The following is an 11,513-nucleotide window of genomic DNA, read 5'->3' on the forward strand; positions in this document are numbered from 1 at the left end:
CAATGGCTAAACATAAAAAAAAAATTATCTTCTGTATCAAAGCTTTACACCTTATTTATTATTAATAAAAATCCTTTTAAAATATTATTTTCTATAGCTATATTTTATTTTTTATAACAAAATATGTATTTATGGTATACACTACCGTTAAGGCATTGAATACGCTGTCTAATATTTTTCTCTCTCATTCTTTCAGTTATTCTCTCCCAAAATCACCGCACAACATATCTTTTCTCTCTTTCTCCACTATCTCTCTCTCACATCAAATTTGTCTTCCCCATTGTTGAACTACGATTCTCTCACATCGCCATTGTCTCTCTCAATTTTTAACTTTTTTGCTCCAAAAAATTATGGTAAGTGTTAAAGTTTTTTTTGGCCGGTTAAAGCTTCTTCTTTTTCTCTTCACTTATTTTTTTTAAATATTCACCATTGTTAGGTTTTCAGCAGAAAACTTAAAATTTCCTCTTCAATGGCTGATTCAACAACTCCGAAGAGGGTTACCCGAGGTATACCCACTAAAGCACTCAATTTCGATGGTCCATCTTTCGATTTGTAAATCACTCAAGAGGAACCTATATTTGCACGTTCATCAGCAATCATTGAAGCCTAAAGGAGAACAAAAATACACAATGACCCTATGAAACAAGGTCAAGATGCGAAATCTTCGAAAAAATCAACATTTCTTGGTGTGGAAAAGAGAAGAAAACTTATGGATGATGCTTCTGGGAGCAAGGGAAGAGAGGTCGCTAAAGGAAGTAGTTCGGAAATACATAACGACAAGGTAATTGTAGATGTATTTATATGTATTCGAGTCCGCATACATTAATTTTTAGTTTGTATAGTGATTTTTTCTTCTTGTATTTAGATGTATTTATATGTATTCGATATGGCATACATTGATTTTTATTTTGTACAGTGATTTTTGACTGTTGTATTTAGATGTATTTATATGTATTTGAGTTCATACAACAATATTTTTAAATACATTATTAGTTCTATTATTTTGATGTTATTCATCAATTAGTTATGTATTCAATCATAACTGTATTCATCTGTATTTTTAACCTAATTGTATTCATTTGTATTTAAAATAACAGTTATTGCCATAACTCACAGTTTTTGTTGTAATTATCAGTGTATTATGTTGTATTCATGAATGAGTTGTATATTCAACCTAACTGCATTCATCTGTATTTTCAACCCTATATTTTATCTTTTTAGTTGTTTTTTGTATGCAGGAAATAAAACTCTTTGTTAAACACCCGCCTATTTTATCGTCGCATATCAGTTCCTACACTAACACCAACATAATCTCCGACCTCAAAGAAAAGCTTACTCCAGATCAGTACAAACTATTTAGTACTACTTGTTTTGGAGGATTCCTCGATATGAAGCATTGTGAGGTTCAACATAAATTGTTCAGGTGCTTCATGGTTCTGCACCTGGAAGAAAGTCCTATTGATTCATTTTTAATACATGCGAATGATACAACATTATGCTTTTCAATTAGGAAGTTGTAGACATCTAATTTTTGACCTCCCCGAGATTTTTACACCTTTTAGTTCTTAAATATATATTTTTAGTTCTAATATTGTTACTTTGCCTATTTTTGACCTTTTGCTTTATTTTCTCTTAAAATGAAAACTACAAAAACTATTTTTCTTTATTTTAGCTAATTAGTATTTCCCTAGCAATTTTTAGTGTATCTTACTTTGGATAAAATTGAAAAATCACAAAAAGGGTCACAATTTTAGATATTAGATGTGTTTCATTTGCAAAAGAAAATTCACAAAAAAATATTTTTCTTCCAATTTGTAACACTAGTTCTTAGTAGATTATTATATTTTTCTAGTTTTAAAATATTAGTGTAGTATTTTTTAATTTTAGTTTATCTTATAAAGAAAATCAAAACTACTCTTCGGGATTTGGGTAAGGTTTACGTATACACTATCCTCTCTAGTCCCGTGGGATTATATTGGGTGATTGTTATTGTTAATAAAAAGAAAATCAAAAAGAAAAAGAAAGCTAATGAAGAAGGAACCACTAAAAATCCACTCACGCACAAAGTCACGCACAAAGTCACAATTCAGCAAAAAGAATACACACACGGAATAGAGAGGGGAGTTCGAGAGAAATTGGGGGAGGACCGCAAAAAATATTCCTTGGGGACCACAGGTTATCTTCCTCCCCAAACACTCACTTTGCACACTATATAGCTGTACATAATGAAGAGGAGGGAACGGACATGAGATAGAAAAAACAGAGTGAGGGACGGACGGGGAAGGCACGAACAGAGAGCACAAATAGAGACGGCGGCACCACTACTGGTCTAGCCAAAATTCCTATACCAACAGTGATTTTCCGGATATTCCTTCATACTGCTTTCAATCTTCTTCACATCATCTCCTCTCCACCATTAAAATACCATGTAAACCTCCATTAAATAAGCTTCAAAAACCAGCCAATACCTCCATTAACACCACATCCAAACACCTGTAATGTAAAATCCGGCCACCGACAAACTCACTTTTAAGTTTTCACTGCTGCGGGTTTTCGAGTTTTCCGTTTGAGATCGTTGTTCATTGTTTCCGATTTGAGGTCCGTCAGGCGTCCGTGGTTCAGGTTTCGGTCCTCGTCGCTTGCCGTAGCAATTTTGCATCCAAACTGAAATTGTAAAGTTGGAGACTCTCGTTATTTGGCGACACTCTGTTTGAGGTTGTTTATCCTAAAATGTAATAACAATTGAATTTATATACGGTTTTAAGGATACGTGATATAACTTGATATAAATTGAGAAAATAGATCAATACTAAATTAATCAGGAAAAAATAATTGCAAACCACAGAAATTGAACAGTCTTAGCTTTGAAGATTGGTCACCCTCTAGTTTGGAAATGCCTCGATCAACAACAGAACAAGTTAACACGAACTAGAAATGATCAATATATTGCTTCTTTGATGCGTGTTACAATGTCCTTTACAAATGATTAGACCTCCTTTTTTATAGTAGGGGAGCCATACTCTTGATATAATTCTGTAAAAGTTAAAAATCTCATGATTTGCTAATTAATCGGCTTCTCCTTGATACGTGCCGAGATTTTCGTCGTGATCTCCAACTGATCACAGATATTTTAACCTTCCGTTAATTGGCTCGACAAAGTTCCCTCGATCTTGTTTGGTCCCGGAGTCACGAGCTCAACGATTCAACTTCGCGTCTGGGGTCGAGCCCCGACCCGTCATGTTTCGGTCTCGACTGGTCATACAATGTACGAACCCAATTTCGACCGTATATAAATAGTCCCCTCGTTTTTCGAAGAGAAGATGACGGGAAACGATATGAACTTCCGAGCCTTGCTTCGTTGAACCATGACGTAAGCGACAAAAGGTTACTGAAACGTCCCGTCAGTCTAATCTTCAAGGCATTAAATGTGTGTTAGTTGTTGGTCGACCACTACGGGTTTTGAACCGCCGTTTTGCAAACTATAAATACTTTACCCTTCCATCCATTAGAACTTTTACATTCAAACGCTTGTTCTTTTGTCCTTAAGAAAAATTTCATCACCTTCATCTTCTTATTTTCCAACTTAATTTCAAAATTTCTTCCTTTATAGTTTTCTGCAAATTTTTATAAACTATCCGCCAATTACACCTTCTCTTTCATTAGTACCATCTTTTCACCCTTACTCAGAAGCAATGGCAAAGACTTCTAAATCTGTCCCTCAAAAGGAAAATCCCTCTTCCTCGAGACCGTCTGAAGAAGAAAAAGCTTCGTCTACTGTTGTCGAGGAAAAGACACCGGAACCTCCCTCAACTATGTTCGTTCCTATGGGGTGCCCAACTGGGGACGACTTCAAGATCGAGAAAACCCCTTCCGTACCGGGTCGATGCGAGCCGGTCTAGAGGTAAATATGCTCCATCACTGATGATATCCTCCCTAAAGTCAAGGAAGAATGTAATTGGGCCGGTAAACATGTGGTGGTGCCTATGCCTGAGGAATCAATCACTACCCACGTGGAGGGTTTTCTAAGTGTTTACACTTATCCCTTCATGTTGGGCCCTCTAGACCCAGTTATCATTGCCTTCTGCAAAACGTATGAAGTGACGCTCAGTCAGATTCATCCTTCATTTTGGAGGATTGTTATCCTGCTTCGTTTCTTCATGAGCAAGCTCGACAAGTGCCCCTTCACTATCGACCATCTCATGCGTTTGTACAGTCCCCGACTCTACTGAGGGGGATTGATAAAATTTTCCCGTCGAGCTACTAAGGCCCCATTCTCGAGCATAGATGGGGACCGAGACTGAGGCTGGTTGGGCCGGTTCGTCAGAGTGAAGACCTCAGATCTAATACTGGCCGAGGAAATGCCATTTTCTGAGAAATGGAACATGAAACATACGTATAACTTCACTTTTAAGATTTTGCTTACTGCTTTTCCCTTTTCTCTCATCTAATCGGTGTTTCGTGGTGTAGCTGTCGCTCAGATGCCGGATGCAGTTCCTCGACTCAAGGAGTGGGTTGAGGGAATCGTATCACAAAAACCCTATTTCGAGCGAGCATGGCGCGAAATTTTAAAGGGTCGCTGGGAGGCCCGTTCTCACGGTAAACTTCTTTCCTAGAACTGGCATCATTTGGGTTTCTTTCCAAGTTCACTCATCTCTTTTTTCTTTGTAGGCCTCGGGAAGGATTCTGCGATGAGGCCCCCATCTGCATATGAAATCATTATCCCTCAATCTCCTACTCCGATGCAGGATAAAGAGAAGAAAAGAAAAGGGGCTCCGAGTTCCCTGAACTCGGAGAAGCAGAAACCAAAAAAGAAGCAGGCGCGCAAGCCCAAATAGAACATCGGCGCCATCCCATCGGACTTAGTCCGCCAATTAAGGGACGAGTCGGAAGAAGAAGAAGATTTCGAGCTGGTGGCTCGAGTGCGAGCCCGCGTTGTATTGCCCCAAGCTAGGGAGGCTGCTAATAGGGCAGTGACCGAGGTCCCTCAATAGGAGAAGGCGAGGCCGCTATGCCCCAAGCTAGGGAGGTCGAAGAGGAAGCCGGGGCCGATATTCCTCGAGCAGGAGAGAGTGCCCCGAAAGATGCTCTTGGGGTGATTAATCTCATCGGGTCTCCTCTATTCTCCGACTTCATGATTAACAAGGCCGGTATACTAAAGGATCGTTCTCACGAGGGGCCTTAGGGGAAGGCAAATCTAAATAACTTCTTTGACGGCCTAGAGTCTACCACCTCAGAGGATGTGACCGGGTTTGGTGATTTACCCGTGCCAAAGAAAGAACTGTCTTCGAGAGCTAGTGGGCCTTCTTCGAGCTCGAAGTTAGTGGATCAATTCCCGGCTCCAAGTGTTGATCCCAACCGAAAGCGGTCAATATTTATCTTTATCCCGGACAATGCCCGGGTTCTGTAGACCAAGATGGACGAGGTGGAAGCGTCCTGCATGTTCAATGAGGCTCAACAAGCGTTGAATCGGGTAACTTCGAGTGCCTCTTTACTTAGTACTTTAGATTTTAAGTTATAAATAATCATAACATTCTTCCTTATGCTCGTAGGCCTCAGTACTCCACCATGAAACTTTCCTCCGATATCGGGAGGAGTTATCCCAACACGAGGCCGAAGTTTGAAAGCTAATTGAGAAGAGGGGCACCTATAAGATTCTCAGTGACAAACTTCAGGCCGGACTAAAAGCAGCTCTGAAGGAACATACCGATCTGGTCGAGCAGGTAAGACGAATATTCAAACTTAGTGATGACGATTCAGACACAATGGCTAACGACCCGAACCCGCAGGTCCAGAAGAGACTTCACCAGATCGAGCAACTCCAGGTGGAGGTGGACACGGTGAAGGTTGAGGCCGAGGAATGGAAGAAGAATATGGACCACCTGGCCTCGGAAAAGGAGACCGCCCGAGAACAACTGGCTTTGGTTGAGGTCCATCTCCGGGCTGCAAAAGGAGAAACCTTGGTGCAGGCCAAGAAGATTGAGGAGCTCCAATCCCAGCTGAAATCGGCTGTTTCTGGTTAAGAGAATCTGGCCAAGGAGCTCGAGGCTGCCAAGTCGGAGGTGGTTGTGGCTAAGACCAAGGCTGATGATAAAGTGGCCTAGTTCAAGGTTGATGTTGAGTCCATTCAGGTGCAGGCTAAAAACATGGTGAAGCATGCAAGGTGGCAAGCTCGAAGGGAAGCTCTCTAGGGAGTCCATGCTCAGAACTTCAACATACTCGCTGAAATCGAGAATGCCAAGATATGTGAAGCCAGGGCCCGGAAGCTGGCTTATTCCGAAGAAGATTCTGAGAGCTTAAGTGAGTCCGAAGGATGGGAAGATCCCGAGGGTGAAGATGCTGCCTCCGATGGGGACCAGGACACTTAGGCCTTTAGATGTTTTTTTTTTTTGCATTTTTGTTGAGGCCGTTAGGCCTTTGTAAAAACAATTTATCGGGCTGTTTGGCCCTTGTAAAAAGAATTTTGTTATGAATATATATATATGACTTTCTTTCCCTTTCTCGGCTTTTGGTTTTTTCCCTTTGCTTTGTTATTTGCATTCACAAAGATCAAAATGTCTTAGCACGAAATAATCAGGTTATGTTCGAAAGTTCAAACAAAACTTTAACTTTACTTAAGGCATTCTTCGGGGGTTCGATGTTATCGGAAACTTCCTCCCAAAGTAAGCAGCTGAGATTATAGTTCACCGAGGGAAGCCTTTAGAACCGGTTATGAAAAACTTTCTTTTTTTTGAAGGCCTAGTTTTTGTTACGGGTCTCGGACATCTCCGAGCCGTGTTAATGTGGTCGTAGCCGTTTAGTTCGGGAGCCGCCCATTGGACTTGCTTTCCCGAGTTATCCGGGCTTGCCCAAGATAACAGTCCCTGATCGGGGGTGGCCGTGGCCTTTAAAATTCGGGGGTTGCCTAATAGGTCTTATGCAATAATCACTCTCTCACCCGAATTTAAACTTATAATTAGTGTAGTTAAAATAAACGCCAATAACCCCCGAGGCCTAGTGGCTTTATTTTCCGATCCCCTAAAGGTAATGAGCCTTTGTTGCATATCAGAATCTGATACTTGGCTCCCCGACTTCGACCGATATTAGAGCTTCGGCACCGTAAACCAATGAGAACGGAGTGGCCCCGGTGCTGGACTTCGAGGTCATACGATATGCCCAAAGGACTTCGGGCAGGATCTCCTTATATTTTCCTTTTCCATCGGTTAGCCTTTTCTTAAGGTTTTGGAGTATGGTCTTGTTGGTTGATTCGGCTTGTCCATTCCCACTAGGGTGATAAAGTGTCGATAAGATTCTTTTGATCTTGTGGTCTTCGAGAAACTTGGTTACTTTGCTGCCGATAAATTGTTTCCCGTTTTCACATACAATTTCGGATATCATTCCAAACTGACATATGATGTGGTCCCAAATAAAGTCGATGACTTCCTTCTCCCTGACCTTCTCGTATGCCTGTGCTTCAACCCACTCAGAAAAATAGTCAGTCATAAACAAGATGAATTGAGCCTTACCCGGTGCCTATAGAAGGGGGACAACGATGTCCATTCCCCACTTCATGAATGGCCATGGCAATAAAACCAAATATAGCAGTTCCCCGAGTTGGTGTATCATCGGAGCATGTCGTTGGCATTCGTCACATTTTCGTACGAATTCCTTCGCATCTTTTTCCATGTCGATCCAGTAATAGTTGGCTTTGATTACCTTTCGAAATAATGATTCAACGCCTGAATGATTTCGCAGGTGCCTTCGTGGACTTCCCTCAGAATGTACTCGTTATCTATCAGTCCCAGACATATTACTAGTGGGCCATCAAACATTCTTCTGAACAAGGTTCCGTCCTTGTATAAGCTGAATCGGGCTGCTTTCGTGTGCAGGGATCTGGATTCTTTTGGATCTGAGGGCATTTTCCCGGTCTTCAAATACTCTATGTAGTTATTTCTCCAATCCCAAGTTAGGCTTGTTGAGTTTATTTCGGCGTGACCTTATTCTACTACCGATCTCATGAGTTATACCACTACCCCCGAGTTGAGCTCGTCGTCTTCGACCGACGACCCTAAGTTTGCAAGGGCATCGACCTCGCTATTTTGATCTCGAGGTACGTGCTGCAAAGTCCACTCTTTGAACCAATGTAATGTTACTTGCAACTTATCTAGGTACCTTTGCATTCTTTCTTCTCTAACTTCGAACGTTCCATTGACTTGGTTCACCACTAGGAGGGAGTCACATTTGGCTTAGATCACCTCCGCCCCCAAACTTTTGGCCAGTTAGAGACCTGCAATCATGGCCTCATATTCGACCTTGTTGTTAGTCAATTTCACAGCTCTAATAGATTGTCTAACTATATTGCTGTGGGTGGCTTCAGTACGATGCCAAATTCGGACCCCTTTGCATTCTAGGCACCGTCCGTAAAAAGGGTCCAGATTCCCGAAGACGTCCCTGAGTTTACCAGCAACTCCCTTTCGACCTCGGGTATTAGGGTCGGCGTGAAGTCGGCCACGAAATCATCCCAAATTTGAGACTTAATGGTTGTCAAGGGTCGATACTCAATATCGTACCTGCTGATTTCTACGGCCCATTTGGCCAATCGTTCCGAGAGTTCGGGTTTATGCATTATATTTTGTAATGGGTAAGTTGTCACAACACATATAGGATGGCACTGAAAATATGGTTTCAATTTCCTAGAGGAGCTTAGCAGAGCGAGCGCCAATTTTTCTAGGTGAGGATATCTAGTTTCAGCCTCACCTAAGGTCCTCCTAACATAATAAATTGGAAATTGCATACCTTGTTCCTCACGAACCAGGACTCCACTTAACGCTATTTTTGACACTGTCAAATACAAGTACAATTGTTCACCAGCCCTCAGTGTGTGAAGTAGTGCTGGGCTCGATAGGTATCACTTAAGTTCTTCCAAGGCCTGTTGGCATTCCGGTGTCCATGTGAAGTTGTTTTTCTTCTTCAGTAACGAGAAAAATCGGTTTCTCTTATAGTAGGACCTTGAGATGAATCGTCCCAGGGCAGTAATACGCCCAGTTAGCCTTTGCACGACCATCACATTGTCCACTACCGTGATATATTCGATAGCTTTGATCTTGTCGGGGTTGATCTCGATTCCTCGATTGGATACCGTGAACCCGAGAAATTTACCTGATCCAACTTCGAACGCACATTTTTCCGGATTCAGCTTCATGTTGTACTTCTTCAATATGCTGAAGGTTTCCAGCAAATTCTTTAAATGGTCCTCTGCTCGCAGGGACTTAACTAACATATCGTCAATGTAAACTTCCATGGATTTTCCTATTTGTTCTTTGAACATTCGGTTTACTAGGCATTCGTAAGTGACACCGTCATTTTTTAACCCAAACGGCATCACGTTATAGCAGTGTGTTCCATACTTAGTGATGAAAGAGGTATTTTCTTGATCATCCGGGTTCATTCGTATTTGGTTGTACCCGGAGTAGGCATCGAGAAAACTGAGTATCTCGTGGCCGGCTGTGGCATCGATCATGCGATCGATGTTAGGCAAAGGGAAAGAGTCTTTGGGGCATGCCTTTTTTAAATCTTTATAATCTACACACATTCTAAGTTTGTTCCCTCTTTTAGGTACTAATACTACGTTCTCTAACCATTCTGGGTATTTGACTTCTCGGATGAACCCTATTTTAAGGAGTTTAGTTACCTCGTACTTGATGAAAGCATGTTTGACCTCGGACTGGGGTCTCTTTTTCTGCTTGACCGGATGGAATTTTGGGTCCAGGCTCAGTTTGTGAGTAGTGATCTCCGGTGGGATCCCTGTCATATCGAGATAGGACCAAGCAAAACAATCCATGTTAGCTATAAGAAATTGAATGAGTTTTTTCCTGAGCTCGGGAGGTAACCTCGTGCCCAGGTATACCTTCCGATCGGGCAGATGTTCGATCAGTATGACCTGCTCCAGCTCTTCGATAGTAGATTTGGTAGAGTCAGAGTCATCAGGGACTATAAAGAATCGAGGAACCCCGTAATCATCATCTTCGTCAGTCCCCTGCTTGTCCGGTTGGATCGAGGCTGGCACCAGTGATTGCTATTTGGTCCCTTGTTTTGCTTCTGACCTTGGCTCCTTTGATACTGCAAGTGTTGATATCGAAATTACTTCATCGACTACAAACATATCTTTTGCGGCTGGTTGTTCCCCGTATATCGTCTTAATCCCTTCTAGCGTCGGGAATTTTAACGCGTGATGAAGGGTCGAAGGCACTGCCCTCATGTTGTGGATCCATGGCCTCCCGAATAGGGCATTGTATCTCATGTCACCCTCGATCACATAAAACTTGGCTTCCCGGATGGTACCAGCGGCATTGACTGGTAATGTTATGGTCCCTTTAGTGGTTTTGCATGCCATGTTGAATCCATTCAGGACACGGACTACGAGTACGACTTAGTCTTGTAGACTGAGCTACTCCACGACTCTTGATCGAATGATGTTGGCCGAGCGACCTGGATCAATTAACACACGTTTAACCCAAATTTTATTCACGAGTACAAATATTACCAGTGGATCATTATGGGGATGTAGGATCCCTTCTGCATCCTCGTCATTGAAAGATAGAGTTCCTTCCAGCACATAGTCTCGAGTCCGTTTTTCCCTAGTGATGGATACCTTGGTGCATTTCAACATCGGCCCCTGTGGAATATCAACCCCGCCGATGATCATGTTGATGACGTGTTGAGGTTCTTCTTGTTCTGCCTGTTTGTTTGAATCCCTGGTCCTGAAGTGATTCTTGGCTCGGTCGCTCAAGAATTCTCAGAGGTGCTTATTGTTGAATAAACGAGCTACTTCCTCTCTTAGTTGTCAACAATCTTCGGTTCTGTGACCGTGGGTGCCATGATACTTGCATATCTGGTCAGGATCCCTTTGGGTTGGATCAGTTTGTAGAGGTTGGGGCCATTTGGTATCTTTGATTCGTTCGATAGCTGATACAATGGCAGCAACATCAACATTAAAGTTGTATTCTGATAGCCTTGATGTCTCTTTGGGCCCGATGGACCTGTCGAAGCCGTTTTTGTTCATATGTCCCCTCATGTTCTAACCTCGATCATTTCTCCTTTCGTTTCTTATGGAATTTCTCCCGGACCCGTTACCTCTCCGATCCCCATTATATGGATTATACCGATCTCTATTCGACCTTGGTTCCAGGTCAATATCTCTCTTGATTTTGTCGACGGGCCTGATGGAATAAACGAACCCGGAAGGATCCCCAAGTCGATCGTCTTCGACCCTGATTTTTGATTGGTACCTATTGTGCACATCGGTCCAAGTTACAGCTGGGTACTCTATCAGATTTTGTTTCAACTGCTGTGAAGCCACCGAGCTTCGAACGTTGAGCACTTGGGTAAAGGCTTGAACGACCCAATCATCAGCGACCAGTAGTAGGTCTATCCGTTATATTTGGAATCGAGATACAAATTCTCTAAGCATTTCATTGTCCTTCTGCCTTACCTTGAAAAGGTTCGACTTCCTGGTTTCGACCCTGATGGCTCCGGCA

The 11,513-nt window shown here is 42.3% G+C and overlaps 1 long non-coding RNA gene across 1 annotated transcript; it reads left to right on the top strand.

The window, feature by feature from the left end:
- Positions 1 to 237: 237 nt before the first annotated feature.
- Positions 238 to 1,587, top strand: LOC138904423 (uncharacterized). The gene is made up of 3 exons (XR_011413434.1): positions 238 to 353; positions 437 to 781; positions 1,239 to 1,587. It is a non-coding gene; the product is annotated as an uncharacterized lncRNA (long non-coding RNA).
- Positions 1,588 to 11,513: the final 9,926 nt, after the last annotated feature.

Source organism: Nicotiana tomentosiformis, chromosome 2 (assembly GCF_000390325.3).
Source record: "Nicotiana tomentosiformis chromosome 2, ASM39032v3, whole genome shotgun sequence".
Lineage (NCBI taxonomy): Eukaryota > Viridiplantae > Streptophyta > Magnoliopsida > Solanales > Solanaceae > Nicotiana > Nicotiana tomentosiformis.